The following is a 26,384-nucleotide window of genomic DNA, read 5'->3' as shown; positions in this document are numbered from 1 at the left end:
ATTTTATAATTTTGATTAACCCTCCAATTCTTATAGAAGTCCACAACAATGATTCCCTCATGCTGAATAATCTATTCTTCAGATTCCTTAACAAATTTTCTCATTTTTGGATTACATAATTTCTTTCCTTAGAATTTTAGCTTTCTCTGATTTTTACTTTGTCTCCATGTTTTCAGTCCAATATCTTCCTGTTCTTCGAATTCATATCTCACCTCTACTACCATAGACATTAGATAAATGTAAACAAGTATGCAGGATAAGTTGTTTCTCTTTATCAAGGTATACCAACAAAGTAAGCTGGAGTATTTATACATTAGAGATTTTATTTCCTTTTTGCCAATTGCCTTCTTTTCTCTTCCCTCTTTTCATCCTGGTCAACTGTCACCTGACATGCACTGAATAGAACCAAACTCAAGTGGTACAGGAAAAATAGTTTGCTAATATTAAGTTATCTCAAATGGAGAAAAATGATCCCCCCCCCAAAAATCATATGCAAGTTATCAGAATTTATTTCATTTTAAAACAATTTACCCCAAAGGGTGACATCTAATTTGTAAATCACTGCACTGCCCAACCTTATAAGCCCTGTATCATTATGCATTTTCTTTGTCAAAATCATCTACACCATTTGAATACAAAGTTCCAAGCCATACACTTAATGATTAAACCAGTCTTTATGAGTCACAATTTAATATGGTATGAAGCAATCATATCACACATAACTGCTTGCTAAATGTCTGCCACAGCACTGAAAATGGTTTTGCAATACCATAAAATTAATTCTGCAGTACTAACGTGACAGTCTTATCACTATCACTGATGACTAGGATCAGTCTTTAGCTGTACTATAATCACCCTAAGTCAGTGCAACTGAGAAATAAGCTGCTTCTATCTCGTTAGAATTGAACAAAGTTTAATTTTTGTCTTTTGTGTATACTGCAAACATTTTAATTTTTTCTGCATATATTGTATTTTCTAGCAGTTTGAACAAAATATTCAGGAAATCTGTACTACTGTTCTCCTAAAACCAGTTTTCTCTTATTAGTAATAGAAAATCTCCATTTTATGGTCTGCTGATTTTTAGCATTTACTTTTATATATTCTTTGGAACTTGTTTTCTTGTTCATTTGCAATTGTTGGATCTTCAGATTAGAACTGCACTGTAAATTTTGTTTTTCAACACAGATTTCTTTCATTTGAATATTTAGAACTAAAAGGATTTATTTTTTTGTTTTGTTTCTTACTAATACATTTTCATCGTGTCTTTATCCTTCCGTCCCTTGTCCTGGTAATATGATTTGGTAAAAAAATCTTGTTTCCTTCTTTGATAGTGCAATTATTCTAGCAGATAGCCATAATGCTGTGGGTATAGTTTATCTTGATTTCAGGAAACTTGTAGCAAGATTTCAAGAGTGTCAGATGAAGAAGATTCCATAGGAAGAATAAAGCTACACTTTTTTGAGGTAGGTTACATCAGAATGCGGCAAGCCTGATTGTGCTTTACTGCTGTTACCTCTTATAATCTAGTCAATTAGGGAGGTTTACCTAAATCTATTCTAAATACTATCAAGTTTCCAAGGTCTTAAAGGAATGTTTCAGTCTTCTTTGCTTATTTCTTGATTTTTGTCCATTTCCCTCCAGGTCATACCATTGGTTCTTTATTGCTATTGTTAATAAGCTGTAAAGTAGATAAAATAGGATAGATGTCATTTAGAATGCACCACAATAAAATAAAAATAAGTGAGAAAAAATGAAGGGCATGCATATGAAGGGGATTCACTGGTGATGCAGTGGTTAGAATGTAGTATATTGCAGGCTAATTTTGCTGACTACCAGGAGTTTGATCCTGAATGGGCTCATGGTTGACTCAGCCTTCTCTCTTTCTGAGGTCGGTAAAATGAGGATCCAGACAGTTGGCGATTTACAATCGCTTAGAGAGGGTTGTAAAGCACTGTGAAGTGGTATATAAGTCTAGGTGTTATTGCTATTGATCATTATCATCATTTTACTTTTGGAATACTTTGTAGATTCCAGATACCAGTTTTCAAAAAAGATATTGACAGGTTAGAGACAGGGCAGAAAAACTGATATAAGGATTTCAGAACATACCCTATGATAATAGGCTGAAAAATTATTAATGTGGAGAAAGGCAGACTTGAAGTAACGTGTTCAAGTACATAAAGGAAATTGCAGGGAACATTGTCAACTAGAACCAAAAATAAGAGTTGTAAATTGTACTAGATTTATTTAAATAAAATGACATCTGTACAAGGTATAACAGGTTACCTACACAGGTAGATGGATATTCCATGTCTGAAGAATTTTAAAAATCTGAACAGCCATCTCTCATAGGACTTTTTCATTGGTTCTACTGCACATTGCAAAGAGACTAGATGATCATGGTGGACTTATCCAGTTCTACAATTCTATGATTCTACCCAATCTGCAACCAGGGACTAACTTCCTGACAAACCAGCCTTCTCATACTTCAAGCATGGAGAAATGGGACATTTTAAGAAATACTGCTTCCAAGTGAAGGTCTGAGATAACAAAATTTAGTCTAAAACTTGTGGGTCAGGAAAAAAACCACCTACCAATACAGACTTGTATTTAGAATTAATACAAGCATTAGACCATGATGTAAGTAGATATAGTCATAGATGGATATCCAGCAGTGGCTTGAGGGAATTCTGGAGCTCCAACCCAGAACCAGGCATTTTGAAAACTAAATTAAATAGCTCTAGAAAATATTGCTAACAAAAACTCCTTTTAGGAGTTTATGATAAAGTACTGGTAAAAGTGTTTTAAAGCACTACTTGTAAGTCTGTAAGCAGTTATAGAAAACAGTGTTGGCCAAAGAACTGGAATAGACTAGTTTATATAGTTCAATACTACAAGAGCAGTTCTAAAGAATAATGAACTACTAAATAAGTGCACGTATACAAACAATATATGGAACAAGAATTACTAGTGGTGGGAGGATTTCAGAGAAAGTAGAGGAATGATCACACTGTAAATTTCCAAAAGGTAATGAAAAAGGCAAAATAGGATTAAAATATATTTATTTTTGCTGTATTGATTATATTAAAATTTTAAATTGCAGGAGTTGCAGTCTATAATGTATTGTAAATTGTCCTTTAAAGCATAGATATTATCAGACTACGGTACTTTATCTGCAAGTTAAAATATATATGTCGATTAGGAAGCAATAGAACATGGAATAACTAATTCAAGATTGTGATGAAATGGGGCCCAGGGAGGCAGTGGGGCTTGCTGATTGTATACTTGGCTCCTCGCTATGCGTCAGCAGCCCTGCCCGAGCTCCTCGAGCTGATCTCAGAGACGGCAGTTGAGACCCCCAAGCTTGTGGTTATGGGGGATTTCAACTTGCCGTCGACGGGGGAAGCATCCGAGGTAGCTCGGGAGTTCATGGCTTCCATGACAGCCATGGACCTGACCCAATTAATTCAGGACCCCACACACGAAGGTGGCCACATTCTGGACCTTGTTTTTGTATCTGAACAGTGGACGAGTGATCTGGGAAGAGGGGATGTAACCATTACCCCCCTGTCATGGTCAGATCACTCATGTCTCCGGCTGGACTTCCCTGGCGCTACCCCCCACCGCGAGGAGGCGGAACCAAACTGTCCAAGTTGGTACCGCCCCAGGCGCCTGATGGAACCGGATAGGTTCCAGACGGAGCTTGGGCCATTCCCTGTAGCCCTGACCCGCTCTCGCTCTGAGAACCTAGTGGCCGCCTGGAATAGGGCGGCCACTGGGGCCCTGGACCGAGTTGCGCCTTTGCGGCCTCTCCTGCGGCGACGACCCACCCGGGCTCCTTGGTTTACTGAGGACCTGAGGGTGATGAAGTGCCGTAGGAGACGCCTAGAGGGCAGGTGGAGGTCCTCACGCTCCGAATCTGACCGAACACAGGTAAGAGCCTATTCACGGACTTACCTTGTGGCATTAAGAGTGGCCAAACGCAGACATTGCGCCACTCTTATTGCGTCCGCCGATAACCGCCCTGCCGCCCTGTTTCGGGTGACCCGCTCTCTCTTATCACAGAGGACGCGGGAAGCCCCTTTACAGGGCAGAGCAGAGGAGTTTGGGGAATATCTGCAGGACAAAATCGCTCAGATCCGGAGCGGATGGGCCCCCTTCAGTGGACCAGAGGAGCCGCCAACAGTGAGTCTTGTGAGACCATTCTGGGAGGAGTTTGACTCTGTTGCCCCCGAGGATTTGGATAGGTTGCGTGGACGGCTGCGACCGACCACATGTTTAATGGACCCGTGTCCCTCCTGGTTGGTACTGGCATCCTGGGAAGTGACACGAGGCTGGCTACTGGGCTTGGTGAACGCCTCGTTGAGCGAGGGGTCCTTGCCTGCCGCCTTGAAAGAGGCGGTGGTGAGGCCCTTACTCAAGAGGCCTTCCCTTGACCCGATGGAGCTAGCTAATTATCGTCCAGTCTCCAACCTTCCCTTTTTGGCGAAGGTTGTAGAGAATGTGGTGGCACAGCAGTTTCCACGACACCTTGAGGAATCCGAATATCTAGACCCACGCCAGTCCGGCTTCCGGCCCGGACACAGCACGGAGACGGCCTTGGTCGCGTTGGTCGATGATCTCTGGAGGGCCAGAGATAGGGGTTGTTCCTCTATCCTGGTCCTATTAGATCTCTCGGCGGCTTTTGATACCATCGACCATGGTATCCTATTGCGCCGGCTGGGGGGGATGGGAGTTGGAGGCACCGTTCTGCGGTGGTTCGGCTCCTACCTCTCTGACCGGACGCAATGTGTGTTGGCAGGGGGGCAGAGGTCGACCCGGAGGTCACTCACTTGTGGGGTGCCTCAGGGGTCGGTCCTCTCGCCCCTCCTGTTCAATGCATATGTGAAGCCGCTGGGGAAGATCATCCATGGTTTTGGGGTGGAGTATCATCTGTACGCTGATGATACGCAGCTGTACATTTCCACCCCAGACCACCCCAACGAGGCTGTCGAGGTGATGACCCGGTGTTTGGAAGCTGTCGGGGTCTGGATGGGGGACAACAGACTCAAGCTCAACCCCTCCAAGACCGAGTGGCTGTGGCTACCGGCACCCCGGTTCAGTCAGTTGATTCCATCACTCACCATAGGGGGCGAGCAATTGCCCCCTGTGGAGCGGGCGCGCAATTTGGGCGTCCTCCTAGATGCCCGGCTGTCAATGGATGACCATGTGGCAGCCGTGGCAAGGGGGGCGTTCCACCAGGTTCGCCTGGTGCGCCAATTGCGCCCCCTACTGGACCGGGATGCCCTACGCACGGTCACTCATGCACTGGTGACGTCTCGGCTGGACTACTGCAATGCCCTCTATATGGGGCTTCCCTTGGGACGCGCTCGAAGACTGCAGCTAGTCCAGAACGCAGCCGCGCGGGCTATTATGGGGAGTACTAGGTACTCCCATGTAACACCGCTCCTGCGCGAGCTGCACTGGCTGCCTGTGGTCTTTCGAGTGCGTTTCAAGGTGTTAATTACCATCTTTAAAGCGCTCCATGGCTCAGGACCTAGGTACTTGCGGGATCGCATCCTACCACACACTTCCCTGCGACCGATTCGCTCTCACAGGGAAGGACTCCTCCGGGTGCCGTCCACTAAGCAATGCCAACGGGCGGCACCTAGGAGTAGAGCCTTCTCTGTGATGGGCCCAACCCTCTGGAATGACCTCCCCCCCCCGATATCAGAACCACCACCAACTTCCGCTCCTTTCGACAAAAACTGAAGACTCACCTGTTCCGTTTAGCTGGCCTGGCCCATTTATAGTTTTATTCTACCTCCTGGCAGATATTTTAATTGAGTATTTTTAGGGTATTTAAATATTGCTTTTAACTACTTTACTGCAGATATGTACAGTTTCTTATTGCCTCCTCTTTGTGTTTGTATTTTCTATTTATTGATGTGTTTTTATTTGACTGTACACCGCCCCGAGTCCCTTTGGGGAGAGGGGGCGGTATAAAAATCTAAATAAAAGTAAAGTAAAGTAAAAGTTGAAGTAATGTCTTATTGAAGATCAAAGTAGAAGTTACAAAAGTTGCTCTTATGCCCAATATTTTTTTTAATAGGGTCATGCCAGCTGTTGAAAGCCAGTTGATTAAATGGTTAAAATCAGAGACCATGAGTTAAGCAGAAATTTAGCTGGGTGATTGCATCGATAATTCTCTCTCAGACCTAAAACATCAAACCAGTTCCCAAAATGTTGCCAAAAAACACGAAGGAACTTATCCAGGCAGTTTTTAAGAGTGACTTGAAGGAAAACAAAGTTAGCTATTATTATCAGTTCGAGTGCAAATACCTGAAAACGTAATGGGAGAAATAGCAGACTTTATCTTCCTGGATGCAAAAAATGCTGCACTGAAGACTGTAATCATGAAACAAAATGACATCTGCTTTTTGGAGGCCATTAGAGAAATGTAGTCAAAAACCATATTGACAGCAATGATTTATAAAGATTTGTAAAAATTTTATAAACCTGAAAAAATACAAATTGATGCCTTTGTATAGTGGTGCTGGAGAAAACTGCTGGGAGGATTTTTTTTTCAATAGCATGAAAATAGCATTCATTAGGACGATTAGGTTAGAATATACAAGCAGATAGTGAAACTTTTTTTGATTCATAATACGGAAGCAAGAATTTTTGAATAGACTGATGTTTGGAAAAATTAAAGGCAATTTAGAAAGAAGCCAGCAAATGAAAAGGTGACTAGACATTATCATTAATATCATGAGCATGAGCTCACAAATACTCAGAAAAGCAGATAGTGACTGACAGACTGGAAAACTGTTGCCCACTGTACGATATTGTATGATGATGATATCCATTTAGTTATGCCTGACTCTTGGCAATTCCATAAGCTGGATCTTTCTACATCTTCCAATGTTGCACTAACTCACTGTATGCAAAGAGATATAAAGAACTGAATGATCAAGCAAACAGGAATTAAGACTTCAGTTCAGTTCAGTTTTTGGAAGCAACATGGACAAGTCTACATAGTTTCTTTGTAGTAGCATAGAAATGGCTTGTCATTTATATTTTTTCAACCATTCAATCTAGTTTACAGTCTTATTTCCTGGTGATTTCTTACCTATACACTAACTAGGTCCAATGCTGTTCAGCTTTTGGAGGATGAGCCATGGCCATTTAAGGGCTGCTGTCTTTATTGCCAATAATTAAGTAGTGCCTCACAATTGTCTACTAAAAAAAGGTTTGTGATTCTTAATTCAAGTAGAACAAGTTATACTTCCCTAAAAAATAAATTCAGTAAGGCTATTTCCCAACATAATTGTCAATTAATGCTACTTCTAGTATTATATATTTTCTACATAGGGTGTGGAAGTACTTTTGGCTGATCTCAAAAGCAAGGTTAGACACAGTAAAACTTGGATGAAACACCACTAGAAAATAGGCTAAACAGGTTAGCTGAAAAAACATAACAGAAAGCAATGGAAAGTCATTCTGCAGTTTACCAAGAAAGCCCAACATGTGTCTATGACGTTACCGGGAGTTAAGTTTGACTACATTCTTCACTGAGGATCATTTATACACATTAAAAGCTGAATATTTACATGAGACTTGCAAGGAATTTCATCTGTAAAAATACTGACTTCAATTAGGTGCAAAGATTTTGGCATGGGTAACACAAATAAAATTCAAGCACATTGTTAAAACCTGCAATTCTAAACACATTTTTAGGGAAGACAACCTTCTAAATACAAATATGTTCTTCATTGTAAAATGTTTATATGTATTTACATCATTATTAGACAATTTGTATCTATGCTATTGAGTCAATGTTGACTCATGACTGCTTAGGCAAATTCCTGCAGTTTTCCTAGTGGTTTGCCACAGCCTCCTTCCTAGGGTCGAGAGTGACTGGCCAAGGACACCCAGCTGGCTTTGTGCCTGAGGTAGGACCACAACTGTCTCTGTTTCTAGTCTTGTGCTTTAACCATTACCTTAAATTACAGTGCTTAATTTACGTCCCACAATTTAAATATTTGTCTCACCCAATTGTTTCATTTATTAAAAAAACCAATTTTTGTACCAGTTTCATATGTAGAATACTAGGCATGGGAAAACAATAATTTATTATCCAAAATATTATGATCTACAAAGATCAGGAATTATAAGATTATATTTGTGAGAGTTGTTTCATTGAAGTGTTTTCTTCAAACTGTCATTCAAGTACAAGAGATGCTGTAGTTGTGCACTATTTCTATTTTCATTGGGAAAGAAACCCAGATTTAAACATGAACTGAAGATTGTATGCGATAGATATGACTGATCTAATTAAAAAATTAAATTAATTGCTTTTAAGATTAGCACACTGAATTAGTGTGGCGCTAGAATGTTATCATCACATACATGGGTACTAAGACCTTAGTTTAAACCAGTGGTTCCCAAACTTTTTCAGCCCACCGCCCCCTTGGTGCTACAAACTGATCCTCAGTGCCCCCCACCCAGTGGTGGAATTCAATTTTTTTTACTACCCGTGCAAGCAAAATAGCGAGCGAGCGAAGGAGGGCATCGAGGCCCCTTCGCCTCCCACTTTGTCTTGATGAGGTCGCTGCAGCTGCCGGGCGTGGACGGACGGAGGTAGTCAGAGTGGCCCGGGCGAGCGGGCGAGCGATGGAGGAACAGGCAGCTCTCTCGCTCGCTCGCCCGGGCTTCCCCGCCACTCTGGCTACCTCTGTCCGTCCACGTCCGGCAGCTGCAGTGACCCCATCAAGACAAAGTGGGAGTGAAGGGAGGCAAAGTGGCCTCCCTTTGATTACTCGCTCCCCCTGACCGTCCGCACTATGCTAGCCCTGCCCACCGCTCACTGATTGGCTGGCTCACCAATCGTCCCACCCGCCTTTAAGAGCCCTATCTATAGAAAGCCAAGCAGAAAAAAAGGTAACTGGGTTTAGATAGGGCTCTTAGAGGCGGGCAGGGTGATTGGTGAGCCAGCCAATCAGTGAGTGGTGGGCAGGGCTAGCGGATGGGCGGGGGGAGCGAGCGATCGAGCAGCTTCTGGATGGGCAGGGGTAAGCGAACTGGTTCTGAATGGCTTGCTAGAGGAGGCCACCTCCAGCACTCCTCTGCCGCCCCCCCTTGCCTCTTACTGCCCCCCTGCCCGCCCCTTGCCTCTTACCGCCCCCCTAAGCCATCCCATCACCCCCCAGGGGGTAGTACCGCCCACTTTGGGAACCACTGGTTTAAACACAACTCCTAGGGTATAGAGTGTTGCATCTGATGTCCTGTGTAAAGGAACCATACCCAATTCTAGAATTTTATTATTTACTGAAGGTTTTCCAAACTCAGGATGTTATATTCAATACTCCTGTCCTTGTTATTCTCACGACAAATACCAAAGGTATGAGAGGTGAAAAATACTGGCAAAGGGAGCGTATCCTCAACAGTGACTTAGCTTTGGGATTCTTCTATTTCAATCAATGTTGAAAGCATATTACTGGACTTGCTGTGTTCCTAGTTGGAATATGAATCCATCCCTCCTTCTGCATTGGGTAGAAATAGAAAATACATATCCTTCGATTAACAGGGTATTTTTCTGAGGATTGCACAACATGGTCACAATCTTACACAAAAGTGTTACATGCACAACAAAAATGAGGAAGCAGCACAAAGGCCTCTTGAAATACACCTGTAAGGAGTCCAGGGTCGTTATTTACATGTTCTCAGAAATGTCACTTTGGAAAACATCCCTAAGTGATTGCGGAATAGGAACTGCAAAGTATTACAGCTTGGCGGCGGCGGCGGGGCAGGAGAGTTCGCCCCAACTTCAACTCTAAATATGGTGCAAAAATTGCGGCCTCCGTTTCCGTGCTTCCCAAACGGCCCGAATGAGCGTGTGCGCGCGAAGCTTCCTCCTTCCACCATGTAAAAAAAACAAACCACCCTCCCCCTTTCCCCGGATGTCTCGGAATCAGTTCGCGGTTCGTGCAAGGCCGCTCTCTCGGAAGTTGGGCGCCGAGATCCCGGCGGTGGCGGCTCCCCCGCCGTTTCCAGCCGTTCCGGCAGGGCAAAGCGCGGCGAGAACGAGACTCGAATCTCGCCGCGCGCCAAGCAGACAGGAGGCCTCGCTTCTGTGAGGAGCCCCGGCGGGAGCGAGTCTTCGGTCGGAGAAGCCGTTCTAGGCCGGCCTATCGCGTCTGCCTTCCCGCTTGTCCCGTAGTCGCTGCCGGGCGGCGGCGGCGGGGTCACGACGGCAGTGCTGGGGTCAGAGGGTAAAGGTCGCTCCCCCAGCATCCTCCGTGCGGGGTGCTCAGCCATCTTGGATCCTCGGGACAAGAAAATTCATGCGGTGAGTTCGGCCCTATTATTCTTCCCCCGCTGCCACCTCCTCTGCTGCGGCCCAACTACCAATCTGCCCGGGAATCCGCGGGCGGCCGGGGAAGGGCTTCGGTCGGGTCCGGGGCGGTTTGGGCTCTTTGCGGTCTGTCTCGTCCCCCTCGGTTTCCGTTTGCTTTTGTCTCTGTGAGGGAGCGAGAAGGGGGGGGGAGATGTGTGAGGGAAACAGGAGGGGGAGGAACACGTCGCGGCGGTGGCGCGACGCTTAGCACGGGAGCGCAGGAGCCTCGAGGCCCAGCCCGTCTGTGTCCTCCCGCCTTTCCTTCCTCGGCGCCTGGAGCAAGGGGGGAGGCCCCGCCGCGGGAGGCAGCATAGGGGAGCCGGGCTGTGAGGGTCCCGCTTTAGCTGCTTCTTCGGCCCCGCAGCTGCGTTTCCCGCCACAAGCCTCCCCCTCCTCTGCATCGCTGGCGGCGGCAGCGCTCGGCCTACTTGTCTCTCTCCTTGCCCTTTATGCCTCCGGGGTGCGAGCGCCTTTCGGGGTCCGCATCGGAGCATCGGGTTCCCCCTGATGCCTGAAACTCGGGGTAAGAAACGGGCAGTGCAGAATCCACTCCTCCTTATAAGTGTGTGGGGTGAGAGTGTCGGTTCGTAGGTGGACTATTACTTTCGGGGCCTGCTTTCCCGGTGAAAAAGGCCCTTAACTCGTTGCCCTTAGATCCTGTTGCCTCAAGAACTTCGTCGGGCAGCTGCAAGAAAATCTCTTTCCGGCCCAGCGATGTTTGCAGGAGAAACTTCTAGCTGTTCGGTTTCGGTTTTTTATTCGGGACGAGGTGTTGAAGGTCTTGTTTTGGTTTGAAAGCATTCGTTCTGCAATAAGCACTGCAGCTCCTCGCTCATAAGCTTAAGTGGGCAAATTTAATATATTTTCTTCTTCCTTACTGCAAAATGCAAAGCGATTCTTTGTTTGCATTGTTGCTGCATGTAGGGACGTGATCAGACTTGTCACATTTTAGTGAACAGGAGTTAGGTTTTGGTGAGACAGTTTGTTCAGTGCATCCACTCAGGTTAAAACATGATGTAATCCTTTTCTTATGTGGCAGGTATATAAAGGTTGATACCCTGTATATAACAGAAATTTGCTCTCTACATTGTAGTTGCTCTATGGACGACTGAATGTATTATTGTATTTTAATACGAGCCTTATTCACACTTCCTCCACTTTTTAAATAATAAGGTGGCTTTAAAAATTACAATTAGCATGTGTCATGTAGTGTTCTTGGTATCAGTTTTTGCCTCTTAAACTCTTGGAAAGTTTTCAAGTGTTAAAATATCCTACAACTGGTTACTTGAATTCTGTGCAGATTTTTTTTTTTTGGCTTTTGGGAGAAGACACTATTGTTGCAAATGAAAAGTGCATTGCCTTCATAAAAGCTGGTATCATGTATATGTAAACTGTAGAATTCTGAAGTACCTGTAGGAGCATGCTGTATTCTTAACAGCAATTTGTAGTATCCCTGTCTTAGTTTTATTGTTTAATTTCCAGGAAGTGTGAGATATAAGTAATATTAAATATGAATTGCTTTATAGTTTGTAAATATTTGGCAAAGCATTTGTAGAGAAATGTATAATCAGTCATCTCTTCTCTAGTTGCTCAAACTTTCCCCTTCCCCCAATAGCTAAACCACAAACAGGTTTCCCCATAATGTCAAACTGAAAAACTCTGATTAAAAATCACAACACCAGTTTTTAAAACTGGTACTATGTAGTGGAAAATAGGCTGTTCTTATATTTTAAAGTTGTCTGAATGCATTCCTATACCGTATACTTTTATTAGATATTTTTATGCTGTAAACATAGATTTTTCTTTGAGGCTTTTCTGCAGATTGAGTAATTGTACATGTTTTTTTCCACCAAGTCTTATCTTGAGGAATCTATAGTCAGAATTCATTATCTTTCTGGCTTATTGTGATACCTGAGTGCAATGTCAGATATCTGAGGAATAGTTTAGTATTGTACAAAGATTGATTAGTATTTTAAACGTTTTGGATTAATAGTGATGGAACCCTCAAATTGTTAAGCTTTTTTGTTAAGAAATACAGGCTCCTGCTAAGACATAATGTATACTATAGCTTGCTTTGTTTTTTGTTTTTTGTATTTATTCATTTATGTAATTTATACAATCACCTATTTCACAAATGAAACTCTGGCCAGTGTACAACAAAACAATATCTAAAACCTTTATCATTAAATAATTAAAAATTTAAAAATTATAAGAAGAGAATTAAAGCAATAATAATAGGTGAAGAGATGTTAATTATAATGGAGCCACCTCACTACTTTATCAGTCCCCTGGTATTCTAGATCTGTTAGCATAACAATCTTTCAGAGATCTTCAGAAGCTCAGAAGATATGGGACCATTGTCACTCCGGGTCGAGAAGATTCCACAACCAGGGTGCCAAAGCAGAGAAGGCCCACTGTTATGTGTAAACTATACTTTTTCTTTGTATGTTGCCCAAAATTAGCCAGTTGTCATTAATTTGACAAACCAAAGTTAAAGAAATCAGAACTTAGTGAAAAGTGGTCCAACATAAAAAGTGTGTTGCTTAATATAATGCTGCTGAATTAAAAAGTACTGCTCATTTGTACCCATTTGTAATATGGCTCTCAGTGTCAGTGTCCCTCCAAATGTTGAAGTAATATTGGGACATCAAAAATTTGTTTCTCCTACAATAGGATATTTAGATATAGTTATTGATAATATAAAATGACTTTATTTCAACTGTTCCGATACATATTTTTAAATCCTCACTTTTTAATGGAACTTGAATATACTAACTGGCTCAGATACCATGGTACTCTGTGATTTGTTTTAACCATCGTTTGTGGAACCAGCTATGATAGCTAGGATCACACAGTGTTAAGTAAAATATAAAAATTATGTTAAAGCATTTTGCAGGTTGTAAATCTAATCAGTAAGATGTTTGCCTTAATAAAAAACAACATAAATGCCTTTCTCTGTGCATTCCTCTTTTATATTGATATTTAACTGTTGAATATTGAATAGATAGCCCTTGACTTACGACCACAATTGAGCCCAAAATTTATGTTGTTAAGTGAGAATTTGTTAAGTGAGTTTTGCCCCATTTTATGACCTTTCTTGCCACAATTGTTAAGTGAATCTCTGCAGTTGATAAATTAGTAATCTGGTTAAGTGAATTTGGCTTCCCCATTGACTTTGCTTTCAGGAAGATTGCAAAAAGTGATCACATGCCCCTAGAACGCTGTAATGGTCATAAGTATGAGTCAGTTGCCAAACATCTGAATTTTGATCACATCACGTGAATGCTGCAAAGGTGGTAACTGAAAAATGGTTATAACTCACTTTTTTCAGCACTGTTGTACCTTTGAACAGTCACTAAATGAACTGTTGTAAGTCAAGGACTACCTGTAGTCCTCGACAAAATCAACATGATTTTGGCATATGGGTTTTTTGGCATGTGAGGCTCTCTTTTTTGTTTTATTTTTCTATTTACACATATTGAGTAAAGGGTATGAACTTATTCACACTGCAGCTTGTTAGGCCAGGATTCTGTGATATTTTTTGATGAATTCCTCACAATATATTCTAAAATTCCTACTGTATTTTTCTTTTTTAAAGAAGTATTTGAGGCAGTTTAGTATTTAGTAACTATGATTTATAAAACATAGATTGCTACATTTTGTTAGGAAACTTATGTTTACAATCAGTACAATTAAGGGAATTGTATATGCATTTGACATTTGTATTATGTGGTTCATATACAATTTTCTAGGTGGCTCAAATTTTGTAGATACAGGTTGGAAACAGTACATGTTCTCCAGATTCTCAGGTTTTCTGACTTCCTTAGGATGTTCTACAGTACATTTGATGCAATAGAGATAATTTTGAGTGTAAAGCAAGTAAGGTTATTTGAATATTGGGATTAAAAAACATTGGGAAATATCAAATTTTAACATATAATTAAAGAAGAATATATTTCAATGTTTTGAATTGCTTCTCTGTTAGTTGCATTTGTCAGAGTACATTAGTTGATAAGCATATTACTTGTATTTTTTGAGTTTTAAAGAATTAACAGTACAATCCTATAGGTAGTTAAATAGAACTTAGTTGAAGTAATTCAGTCTAGGATTGCAGTTTGAAGTATTGGTTAACTAATCTTACATTGTTTACAGTTCTTATAGTCACCTGGTTTATTACTAATTTCTGAAGAAAAATTTCATGATTAGGTACTCTCTGATTTTAGATTTTCAGGTTAGATTTGCATTGAAAAATATGTGGTGTGATGTTCTGCACATGATCAGTTGCATATGTAATTTCCCTATCTAAAAGACTTCTGTTGAAGACTTTTCTACATATTAATAATTTAGTATACAAAGGCTTTGGCAGATCTCAGTGGTACCTACAGTATACGCGGATCATGCTTTTATAGTTCAAATCTTCCTTTTTTACTTATTAAAATATTCATATTTTAGCTGGTAATATTTCAGTGCTAAAAAAACAGGGTATTTTTCATAAAGCTAACCTCCTAAATTTAAGCACAGCTACATTTTAAAAAAAGAGGAAATGTATCTTTAAAGTAAGTTTATTCACTTCTTTAAAATACTATAAATCTGGATAATTTTATTTAAATTAGTTTAATTTATTAAAGTTTATTATACTTTCTACAGGAATGGTATGAAAGTTAGCTATGATGAAGGAATACCCTTTCTGAACTAAAAAAAATTGTAGGGCCATTAGCTCCAGGATTCCCTCCCCGATTGCAAAAACAGTGCATGCAGCGGGCACTGCAGACTCACCTTCCCTTTCCTCTTGGCCAGATCCGCCACCTGAAACGCCTTTGTTTCAGATCCACCGCCTTCTGCACGCACCGTTTTTGCAATCGGGAAGGGAATCATGGTGGTGCCACCTGAAAAAGCTTTCCTTCCCGATATCAAAAACCTGGTGTGTGGAAAGCTGCTTTGGCCCTTGTCGCCAAATGAGGGCTTTGCAGCTGGATGGGTTCTCGCTCCCCCCCTCTTCCCAATACAAAGTTTCCTGGTAGGAGAACCACATGGGTCGCTCCCCTGACAGCTGGCCTGAAAGGACTGCTTAATCAGGATTTGGGGGGATGGATCCCCCCATTCCATGCTCTCTTCCCCATCCAGGTGGAGCACAATCAGAAGTGGAGACAGTTCACCTTCCGTTCGAACAGCTGTCATGATAATAAAGCTGTCCTATCATATGAATATGTAGGGAAGAGGGTGGTGGATCTTCAACTGGGCATGCAGAAGGCAGCGGATCTGAAACGAAGGCGTTCCAGGCAGTGGAGCAACTGCCCACTTCGCCAACCGAGTCCCAACCCCAGTGCTTCCCAGGGCCACTTCGGGAAGCAGCAAAGGTGTAGGGGACTAGCTGGGAAGCCTGGCAATGTGTTTATGAGAGGTAGTGTCCAGAAGGACTAAAGTGCTGTGTGTCTATCGGGCTTGCTGCAAGAAAGCCAGGCTTTCAATGCCTACGGTTATAGGTAGGAAGACGGGGCATCTCAGGAGTGGAGCCTTCAGTGCCAAGTCCCTCTTCTGCCCCCATGAAAATCATACCCCCCCCCCTCTCCAGTTAAATACGCATAAGGTGATAGGGTTTGTTTTAAATGGATAAAAAGCTCATTATCAAAATCAGAGTGGAAGTGAGGATCCCCGCCGCCTGGAACCACTCGAAAATGCGACACGTGGTGCGTCTTATATTTAAAAAAATATGGTATATCTATGAGATCTAAGAATGCATGCCCAGTAAGTGTGAAATTTGACTTCACAGAGCTATATAGAAAATATTTATATGTATGTATAAATTATATAACAGCCTAAAAATCTTCATTTTTCTATATTTTTATACAGTTCTGAACACATCTACAGTTTAACATTGACCTGTAATATTAACATGTTTGGGCCAAGTGTATATATATTTCAGGCAGCAATATGTACAAATATCCTTAGCTTTTATATTAAAATTGATTGTACTTAAATGTATCTTTGGAATCCTATGACCCATTGTTTCTAAAAAAGTATTGGGTAAACTTCAGAGACATAACTTCAAAATTAATATTAGAAAATATTATTTCACAGAAAGAGTAGTGGACGCTTGGAGCCAATTTCCGGCGGAGGTAATAGCCCAATCATCAGTAACTGAGTTTAAATATACTTGGGATAAACACAGATGTCCATCGTCTGATAAAAATTATAAAAAAGAAACTCAAAGGCTGACTCCATGGACCACTGGGTCTTTTTCTGCTGTTAGTTTTCTGTGTTTCTATGTTCTGGGCTAAAAGTGATATAAACCATTATTATAAATAGAAATCTTAAAACCATGGTAGAAAATGTAATATTTCACCTATAGAAATAAGTACATTTTTCAAGAAAGTAAACACTCTTTCTTTAAGGATGTCTCAGTAAATATTTGAAATATGAGAATAAGGAGGGAAGTATTCTCATTTTTTATTTGAGGCCAAAGTGCAAAAACCCCCAACACTTTTGAAGAGTAAAATACTTCGTGACTTAAAATTACATAACTTTTATATTGCTGCAGATATCTTCAAAGATTTAGATCAAAAGCAGAAATGATGTAGTAATTCTGTCATTGGATCTATTAAATAACATTCGTAAAAGCTGTTGGAAAAAAGTAATGTCTAAAGCTGCCAAATATAAACATCTTTAGATTCTAAAAGTACAATTTGGAAATCTGCCAAATGTTCAGTAATATGATGGTAAAGCACATGTATAGCAGAATCTCTTCTTATTTTCCATTTTTAGGTACTTCTACCTTTTTTATCTAAGGGCGGAATTCAAAGATAAAATTTATATGATCAAAAAATAAAAAACCATGCAGGTTCAAAATTAAAAGTTTATTAAACTTATTAAACCTGATTAGACCAGAATTTTCTTATTTATCTAGTTTTATTTATTTATCTATTTTTAATAAGTAAATTTTGCATGCTGGAATGAAGGGGGATATTTAAAAAGTCAGTCAATTTTACATATAATTATTGAGGCAGTTGCTGAATTAAATGATAATCCATTTAATACTATTACAGATTGTAAACCAATGTCTGAATTTCCTTCTTTTACTTTTGACTGCCTCATTAGCTCTAATAAATTTTTCCCAATAACGTCAGATTTAATTTCCTTGTCTTTCTCATTTCCATCTGGGACAGAACCCCCACATCCATCAGTTCTGGAATTGAACAGATTTTTTAATTTGGTTCTATTTAATAATCTCCATTCTTCTTCAGTGGAATTTAAATAGGGAAATTGTATTTTAGTGTGCAGACATTTATTAAGAAACTCTAATTTTGCTGTTTTATCATCTTAATGTACAGAAAGAAAGGAAAAAAGAGGCTTTAAAATAACAAAAGCAAGTTACCTACAAGCAGTCATTCAGTCTAGTATTTTAACACATCATTAAACTGTGACCACACAAAATAATATTGATTGGTCTTGTATTACATTGATAGACAACTAACTCATAAAAATAAAACAAATGCACACCAGAAATTCAGGATGTAAACCTGGGGTTGTAAATTGTTTTTGCAACATTGAAGAATAATCATTTTTACTCTGCTTTATAAAACAGTAATTATTCATATGATAAAGTTTTTTATTTATAATTTAAATATACTTTCATATATTTAAACCATATTAACAAACTAATCAAATTTCAAACCAGAATGGGGTAATAATAAGACGCCCATATTATGAGAAAGTGCTTCCTCAACCATTTCATCATAATGAAATCAATAACAAGCCCTTTTAAAACATTTTCTGATATGGTCAAAACATTGAAAAAATAGTTGAATTAGGCTACTCTCCAGATCATAAAGATGATTCTTAATAATTTAAAGGTATTTAGCCATAGATTTGTTAATATGTATATTCTAACTCTTTATTATGAATTACCTGCAAATAATGCATGTAGCATGCAACTATACAAGAATGAGCTTAACGTCCCTGATAACCAAGATGGGGTGGTCACTGACCTTGAGCCAGACATTGTAGAATGTGAAGTCAAATGGGCCTTAAAAAATCTGAGCAACAACAAAGCTAGTGGAGGTGACAGTATTCCAGCTGAGCTATTTAAAATCTTAAAAGACTATGCAGTAAAGTGCTATACTCAACAGTGGCCACAGGATTGGAAAAATTACATTCCAATTCCAAAGAAGGGCAATGCCAAAGAATGTTCATACTGCATCACTGCACTCATTTCACATGCTAGCAAAGTTATGCTCAAAACCCTACAAGCTAGGGTCCAGCAGTATGTGGATCGAGAAGTACAGGCAGGATTTCGAAGAGACAGAGGAACTAGAGATCAAATTGCCAACATACGCTGGATCATGGAGAAAGCTAGGGAATTCCAGAAAAACATCTACTTTTGCTTCATTGACTATGCTAAAGCCTTTGATTGTGTGGATCACAACAAATTGTGACAAGCTCTTAAAGAGATGGGAGTACCAGACCATCTTATTTGTCTCTTGAGAAACCTACAGGTGAAACTAAAAAAATTAGAATATCATGCAAAAAATCATTTATTTCAGTAATGCAACTTAAAAGGTGAAACTAATATTTGAGATAGACTCATTACATGCAAAGCAAGATAGTTCAAGCCATGATTTGTCATAATTGTGATGATTATGGTTTACAGATCATGAAAACCCCAAATCCACAACCTCAGTAAATTAGAATATTACATGCCATCAATAAAACAAGGATTGTACATAGAACAATATCGGATCTCTGAAAAGTATAAGCATGCATATGTACTCAGTACTTGGTTTGGGCCCCTTTTGCAGCAATTACTGCCTCAATGCGGCGTGGCATGGAAGCTATCAGCCTGTGGCACTGCTGAGGTGTTATGGAAGACCAGGATGCTTCAATAGCGGCCTTCAGCTCTTCTGCATTGTTCGGTCTCATGTGTCTCATCTTTCTCTTGGCAATGCCCCATAGATTCTCTATGGGGTTCATGTCAGGCGAGTTTGCTGGCCAATCAAGCACAGTAATCCCGCAGTCATTGAACCTGATTTTGGTGCTTTTGGCAGTGTAGGCAGGTGCCAAATCCTGCTGGAAAATGAAGTCAGTATCCCCATAAAGCTCGTCTGCGGAAGGAAGCATGAAGTGCTCCAAAATCTCCTGGTAGACAGCTGCGTTGACCCTGGACTTAATGAAGCACAGTGGACCAACACCAGCAGATGACATGGCTCCCCAAATCAACACAGACTGTGGAAACTTCACACTGGACTTCAAGCATCTTGTAGTGTGTGTGTCTCCATTCTTCCTCCATACTCTAGGTCCTTGGTTTCCAAATGAGATGCAAAAGTTGCTCTCATCAGAAAAGAGGACTTTGGACCACTGAGCAACAGACCAGGTCTGTTTTTCTTTAGCCCAGGTAAGACGCTTCTGGCGTTGTTGTTCAGGAGTGGCTTAACAAGAGGAATACAACATTTGAAGCCCATGTCCAGGATCCGTCTGTGTGTGGTGGCTCTTGATGCATTGATTCCAGCCTCAGTCCACTCCTTGTGAAAGTCCCCAACACTTTTGAATGGCCTTTTCCTGACAATCCCCTCCAGGCTGCGGTCATCCCTGCTGCTTGTGCACCTTTTTCTTCCACACTTTCCCCTTCCACATAACTTTCTATTAATGTGCTTTGATACAGCACTTTGGGAACATCCAACTTCTTTGGCAATTACCTTTTGAGGCTTTCCCTCCTTATGGTGGGTGTCAGTGATGGTTTTCTGCACAATTGTCAGGTCAGCAGTCTTTCCCATGATTGTGATTCCTACTGAACCAGACTGAGAGACCATTTAAAGGCTCAGGAACCCTTTGCAGGTGTTATGACTTAATTAGCTGATTAGAGTGGGACACTTTGAGCCTAGAATATTGCACCTTTTCGCAATATTCTAATTTTCTGAGCTTGTGGATTTGGGATTTTCATGAGCTGTAAGCCATAATCATCACAATTATGACAAATCACAGCTTGAACTATCTTGCTTTGCATGTAATGAGTCTAACTCATATATTAGTTTCATCTTTTAAGTTGCATTACTGAAATAAATGAACCTTTGCACGATATTCTAATTTTTCGAGTTTCACCTGTATATGCAGGTCAAGAAGCAACAGTGAGAACTGGACACGAAACCACTGATTGGTGCAAAATTGGGAAAGGAGTTTGGCAAGGCTGTATACTGTCGCCCTGCCTATTTAACTTCTATAGAGAGCACATGGGAAAGGCGGGGTTAGATGACTCAAAAGTTGGAATTAAGATTGCTGAGAGAAATATCAACAACCTCAGATATGCAGATGATACCACTCTAATGGCAGAAAGGGAAGAGGAACTAAAGAGCCTCTTGATGTGGATGAAGGAGGAGAGTACAAAAGTTGGCTTGAAACTCAACATTAAGAAAACTAAGATCATGGCATCTGGCCCTTTCAATTCCTGACAAATAGATGGGCAAGAAATGGAGGTAGTGATAGATTTTATTTTCCTGGGCTCCAAAATCATCGCAGATGGGGACTGCAGCCAAGAAATTAAAAGATGCTTATTCTTGGGAAGGAAAGTTATGGCAAATCTAGACAGCATACTAAAAAGCAGAGACATCACCCTGCCAACAAAAGTCAAGGACATGGTTTTTCCAGTTGCAGTGTATGGCTATGAAAGGCTGCGCACCAAAGAATTGAGGCCTTTGAACTATGGTGCTGGAGAAGACTCCTGCGAGTCCCTTGGACTGCAAGGCAATCAAACCGGTTAGTCCTAGAGATCAACCCTGACTGCTCTTTAGAAGGCCAGATCCTGAAGATGAAACTTAAATACTTTGGCCACCTAATGAGAAGGAAGGACCCACTGGAGAAGAAGGGGATGACAGAGAATGAGGTGGCTGGATGGAATCACCAAAGCAGTAGGCGTGAGCTTAAATGAACTCCAGAGGCCTGGAGGAACGTTGTCTATGGGGTCGCGATGGGTCAGATATGACTTTGCAACTAACAACAACAATGCATGTAATTTTCAACTTATGATGTCACTTAACGACCATTCAAAGTTACAATGTACTCGGAAATTAAGACTGCTGTCCCACCCCCATAGTCACATGATCACATTTCAAGTTCTTGGCAACTGACTCAGTTATGACTGATTGTAATGTTCCAGGTCATGTGAATGAATTTTGTGATGATTTTTGCTTTTGTAATAATTTTTGATAATGGTCCTTCGGGAGAGGGTGCGGCTAAGAAATAAATATTTATTATTATTATTATTATTATTATTATTATTATTATTATTATTATTATTATTATTATTATTATTATTATTATTATTATTATTATTATAATTATTATTATCATACTTTGATTTCACAATTCAGCCTTAATGCAGTAGCAAAATTTAAAATTCTTCAATTACTATTAGCATGATTCTGAAGAGTACTGTGATTATATGTATATATAATATTCATCTCATGTCTACAATTGAACCTGGAATTTTTCAATAGACCACATGACCTGACTTGATTTTATGACCATTTTATAATGCTTGTTAAGCGAGTCACTATGGTTATTATTATTAATAATAATAATGACCTGACTTGATTTTATGACCATTTTATAATGCTTGTTAAGCGAGTCACTATGGTTATTATTATTAATAATAATAATGACCTGACTTGATTTTATGACCATTTTATAATGCTTGTTAAGCGAGTCACTATGGTTATTATTATTAATAATAATAACCATAGTGACTCGCTTAACAAGCATTATAAAATGGTCATAAAATCAAGTCAGGTCATGTGGTCTATTGAAAAATTCCAGGTTCAATTGTAGACATGAGATGAATATTATATATACATATAATCACAGTACTCTTCAGAATCATGCTAATAGTAATTGAAGAATTTTAAATTTTGCTACTGCATTAAGGCTGAATTGTGAAATCAAAGTATGATAAATTTAGTAGTAAACATCTGGTTTGAAATTTAATGCAATCCAAAATCCTCTTGTAATAAATCATATGTTTAGCAAACATAATTAATAAGCTCATAATACAGATTTATATGACTAATTGTCCTGGACTTTATTCTCCCCAGTGCTATTATCAGACTGAGGCTGTCCCAAGAAATAGGTTTATCTTGTGAGCAAAGGTCAAAATTACATTTCTGTACCAATATTTGCTAAATGTACCTTGTAATTTTTTATGTACAGTAGGAATCCAATATTGTAGAGTTGTGTCCTAATGTAGATCCAAGACCCTGCTACGATGTTAAAGGGGACACATAGCGACTTTGTAATTATTCCTGTGGGTTTGTTTCAACCTGATTAATTAGCTTGAAAGCAAAATACATTGTATTATAAAGTGGAAGGTCAGAAAAGTTAGAAAACCATATTATGATAACCATAATTTAGATTTAAACAAGCTAGATGCGTATCCTAGGTCTTATATATAGATAGTCCTTGACTTACGACCACAATAGAGCCCAACATTTTTGCTGCTAAGCGAAACATTTATTAAATGAATTTTGCCCCATTTTGTGGCCTTTCTTGCAATAGCTGTTAAGTGAATCACTGAAGTTAGTAACACGGTTGTTAAGTGAATCTGACTTCCTCATTGCCTTTGCTTGTCAGAAGGTTGCAAAAGGTGAACACACGACCTCAGGACACTGCAGCCATCACAAATGGGCATTGGTTGCCAAGTGTCTGAATTTTGATCACATAATCATTGGGGTGGTCAAATGCATGTGAAAAATGATCATAAATCATTTTTTAGTGCCATTGTAACTTTGGATGGTCGCTAAATGAACTGTTAAGTCAAGGATTATCTGCACCTAATTGGTGCTAAAAATCTAATTTTTGCTTAAAGTTATTTAAAGGTATTACATTCTAAGTATATATGTCAATGAAATTCCATAACTTACAAATTTATTCCCCTTGCACTGAGTAGCATTTTAAACAATTTATATCTATTTTGGTCTGATATAAGATATATTTACATCTACAGATGAAGAGCACTTCTATGAAATATTTATTCCTAAATATTTAAAAGATTTTAGCCAATAATTGAAATGACAGTGGTTACAGATTTCCATAGAAAGGGGATTCTGGTTCTTTAGTTATTCTGAATGGACTGCCATTATATTGGCATTATTAATTTTAAAAATACAAAAAAGATCTCTTGTATTGTCTTATTTCAAGATACCTGAGTCTTCAAATATTTTCTTCTGTTCTCCATAGGGGGAAGGGAAGAGGATCCAGGAATGGGTTTTGCTCTGCTCTTCTGCCTGGTGGCTGAGCCTATCATTTTTTTGGCAACACTTCCTTAGGCAGGAAATCCTCCCAGTTTCAGCTCAGTCTTTTGCCAGTCAAGACATATTAAATTTTGCTCCTCTAACAATCATTCTTGGATTTTAAAAGGAAAGGAAAAAAAGGATCGCTAGAAATTGCTCTTTAGTGATCGCACGGTTAAATGGTCCGCCAGTTTAGCCGCTTGTCTGGCTTCATAGCCAGACCCCTGCCACCCGGCAACACAGTGGAGAGGGGCTTCACCCCTTTAAGGGTCCAAAGGCCCTAGCACAAAGGATTACAGTCCGGGTTGGTCTGGGCACACTGACAGCGGTGGAGCATTTGGCGCCAATTTCAAAGTTGCATCAGCTGCTGTTCATTTTGAACCTGCCTGCTTTGCCGCATGGAGGCATGACAGCCTCGCACTGTCCAGCGTCCAAAGTATTCAGGTACAGGGCAGGGAGGGACGTGATTCCCCTTCCAGGGCCCCTTCTACTAGCCAAGGGTCTTCTGCTTCAGCAGCAAGAATCAGAAGCCATGCTCAGCCTTCTAAGGGCACAAAAGCCTCTAAGGTGGTTGAGAAATGCAGAAGTGCATAGAGCGGCATATTGCAAAGGCTAAAAAAGCAGCAAGAGGCACAGGGCCAGGGATCTGCCCTCAGGAGAAATGCCTTTTTTCCCATCCTTTGGAACGACTGTTGGAAGACTCAAGCCTCTTGCAGCCCTATTATTTCTATTCCTGGTCACCAGATGGTGCCAGAGAGCAGGACCCCTGGGCTTGCTTTCACAACATCCTACCGTCCGCAGATTTCTAAAGGCCTAACCAATTTAAAGCCTCCTGTGGTTCACAGGTACCCAACCTGGGACCTGTCGAAGGTGTTAAATGCACTCACTTAGAGCCCCTTCAAACCAATGAGATTGGTCTACTTATGCTTCCTCTCTTGCAAGGCATTCTTGGTTGCCATCATATCAGCCAGAAGGATTTTGGAGCTGGAGGCCCTTTTGGTGAGGGAGGACCTCTGCATATTCCATCCAAACAGAGTGGTATTGTGCTTGGATCCCTCCTTCGTCCCTAAGACGAATTCCTGATTCTCCAGGGCCCAGGAGTTGATTCTGCCAAATTTTTGCCTAGGGCCCACTCATGCCAGGGAAAACGTTAGGAGGGCTGTCCGTATTTACATCAAGTGGACTGCCTCCTTCCGGAGGACGGAGTCACTTTTTGTCTCCTTTCAGCCTTCCTCCTTGGGTAGCAGGGTCTTCCCGACAACAGTGGGGCGATGGATTTGGGCGACCATTGCCAGGGCCTACGAGGCACAAGATCTTCCCATGCCTATACGTATCACGGAGTGTGGCCACAATGATGGCGTGGGCCACACAGGCTTCTATAGAGGAGATCTGCATCTGCAATTATAAATTGGACACATTCGCTTCGGCTAAGGCAGCCTTTGGCAGGAGGGTCCTCCAGAGGATCCATGTGGATCAAGGGACTTTGGCCCAGACTGCGACCCACCCGTGAGCTTGGAGGGCTTTGGTAAGTCCCATTCCTGGAGAAGGAGCCTTGGTCCTACCTGACACACTGCTTCTCGTAGGGAAGGGAAGAGGATCCAGCCCCACCCTAAGAGACCATCTGGTCCACAGTCTGGGAGGAGCTAATATTTTCACAGGTCACAAGCCTCGGCATCGTCACACCTTCGCCGAAACTGAGAGGATTTCCCACCTAAGGAGGCGTTGCCAAAAAGATGACAGGCTCAGTCTCTAGGCAGAAGAGCAGAGCAACATCCATTCCTGGATCCTCTTCCGTTCCCTACAAGAATCAGCATGTCAGGTGGACCAACACTCCTTCTCCATTGTGCTGATGAGGGAATCCAGGAATAGGAGGCAAGGTCAACCCATTCCTCGATTCTTTCTCAGCACACCGAGAAGGAGCATATCAGGTAAGACCAATGCTCTTTCTCCATTGTGTTGATGAGTAATACGTAAGTATTGGTTAGTACTTTTGGTTCCTGAATCCGAGTTTAAATAAGTGAAATCACATCAACAATCAACCAATGGAACAGCTTGCCTTTGGAAGTTGTGGGAGCTTCATCATTTGAGACTTTCAAGAAGAGATTGGATTGCCATTTATCAGAAATGGTGTAGGGTCTCCTGCTTGAGCGGGGGTTGGACTAGATGACTTATAAGGTCCCTTCCAACTCTGTTAATCTGTTAAAGTACATAAATATTTTTATAGAAAACAGCATTGAAAACTGCTTTATAGAATTTCATTTCCATTTATCTAGAATATACGCCGCCCCGAGTCCCTTGGTGGAGAGGGTGCGGCATATAAATTAGATTAATAAATAAATAAATAAATAAATAAATAAATAAATAAATATTTTTGCAACACAAGAGAAACTTATTTTACTTTCTAAGGTGCGGATGTGATTTTTTTTAAATGTAAAAAGTAGCTTCTTGGTGTTTTAAGAGTCTTTTAATGTAATTGTTATTAATTTGTGTAATATGAAATGTATTTTTCACAAATTTCTTTAAAATTGCTTTTTGACAGTGGAATTAGGAAGATAAGTTTCAGTACTATTCTGAAGAATTTCATATGCTATTTCAAAGAAGCTAAATAATGAAATTATAACACAACTAAATGTCTTTCATAACAGGAGTATAAGTTATGCCATTGTAATGTGCAGTAAAATATATGAGGCCATGCAGTTTAAATCTGTTTTTTTCTATTTTTTAAAACAGCCTTT

General features: G+C 40.6%; 1 protein-coding gene across 4 annotated transcripts in view; it reads left to right on the top strand.

Annotated features, from left to right (window-relative positions):
• Positions 1–9,335: 9,335 nt before the first annotated feature.
• The window catches only part of CNOT2 (CCR4-NOT transcription complex subunit 2), a 72,500-nt gene continuing 55,451 nt past the window's right edge, over positions 9,336–26,384 (top strand). The window contains exon 1 of one of the 4 annotated variants that reach the window (XM_081958378.1): positions 9,336–10,330. The gene's annotated coding sequence lies outside the window, so the exon portion shown is untranslated. Of the gene's footprint in view, positions 10,331–10,580; positions 10,902–26,384 lie in introns of those variants that run through there. The other 3 variants (XM_081958376.1, XM_081958379.1, XM_081958377.1) reach the window with 3 other exon arrangements.

Source organism: Natrix helvetica, assembly GCF_964273705.1.
Source record: "Natrix helvetica genome assembly, chromosome: 6".
Classification (NCBI taxonomy): Eukaryota; Metazoa; Chordata; class Lepidosauria; order Squamata; family Natricidae; genus Natrix; species Natrix helvetica.
This window is presented reverse-complemented; position numbering and strand designations above follow the sequence as displayed.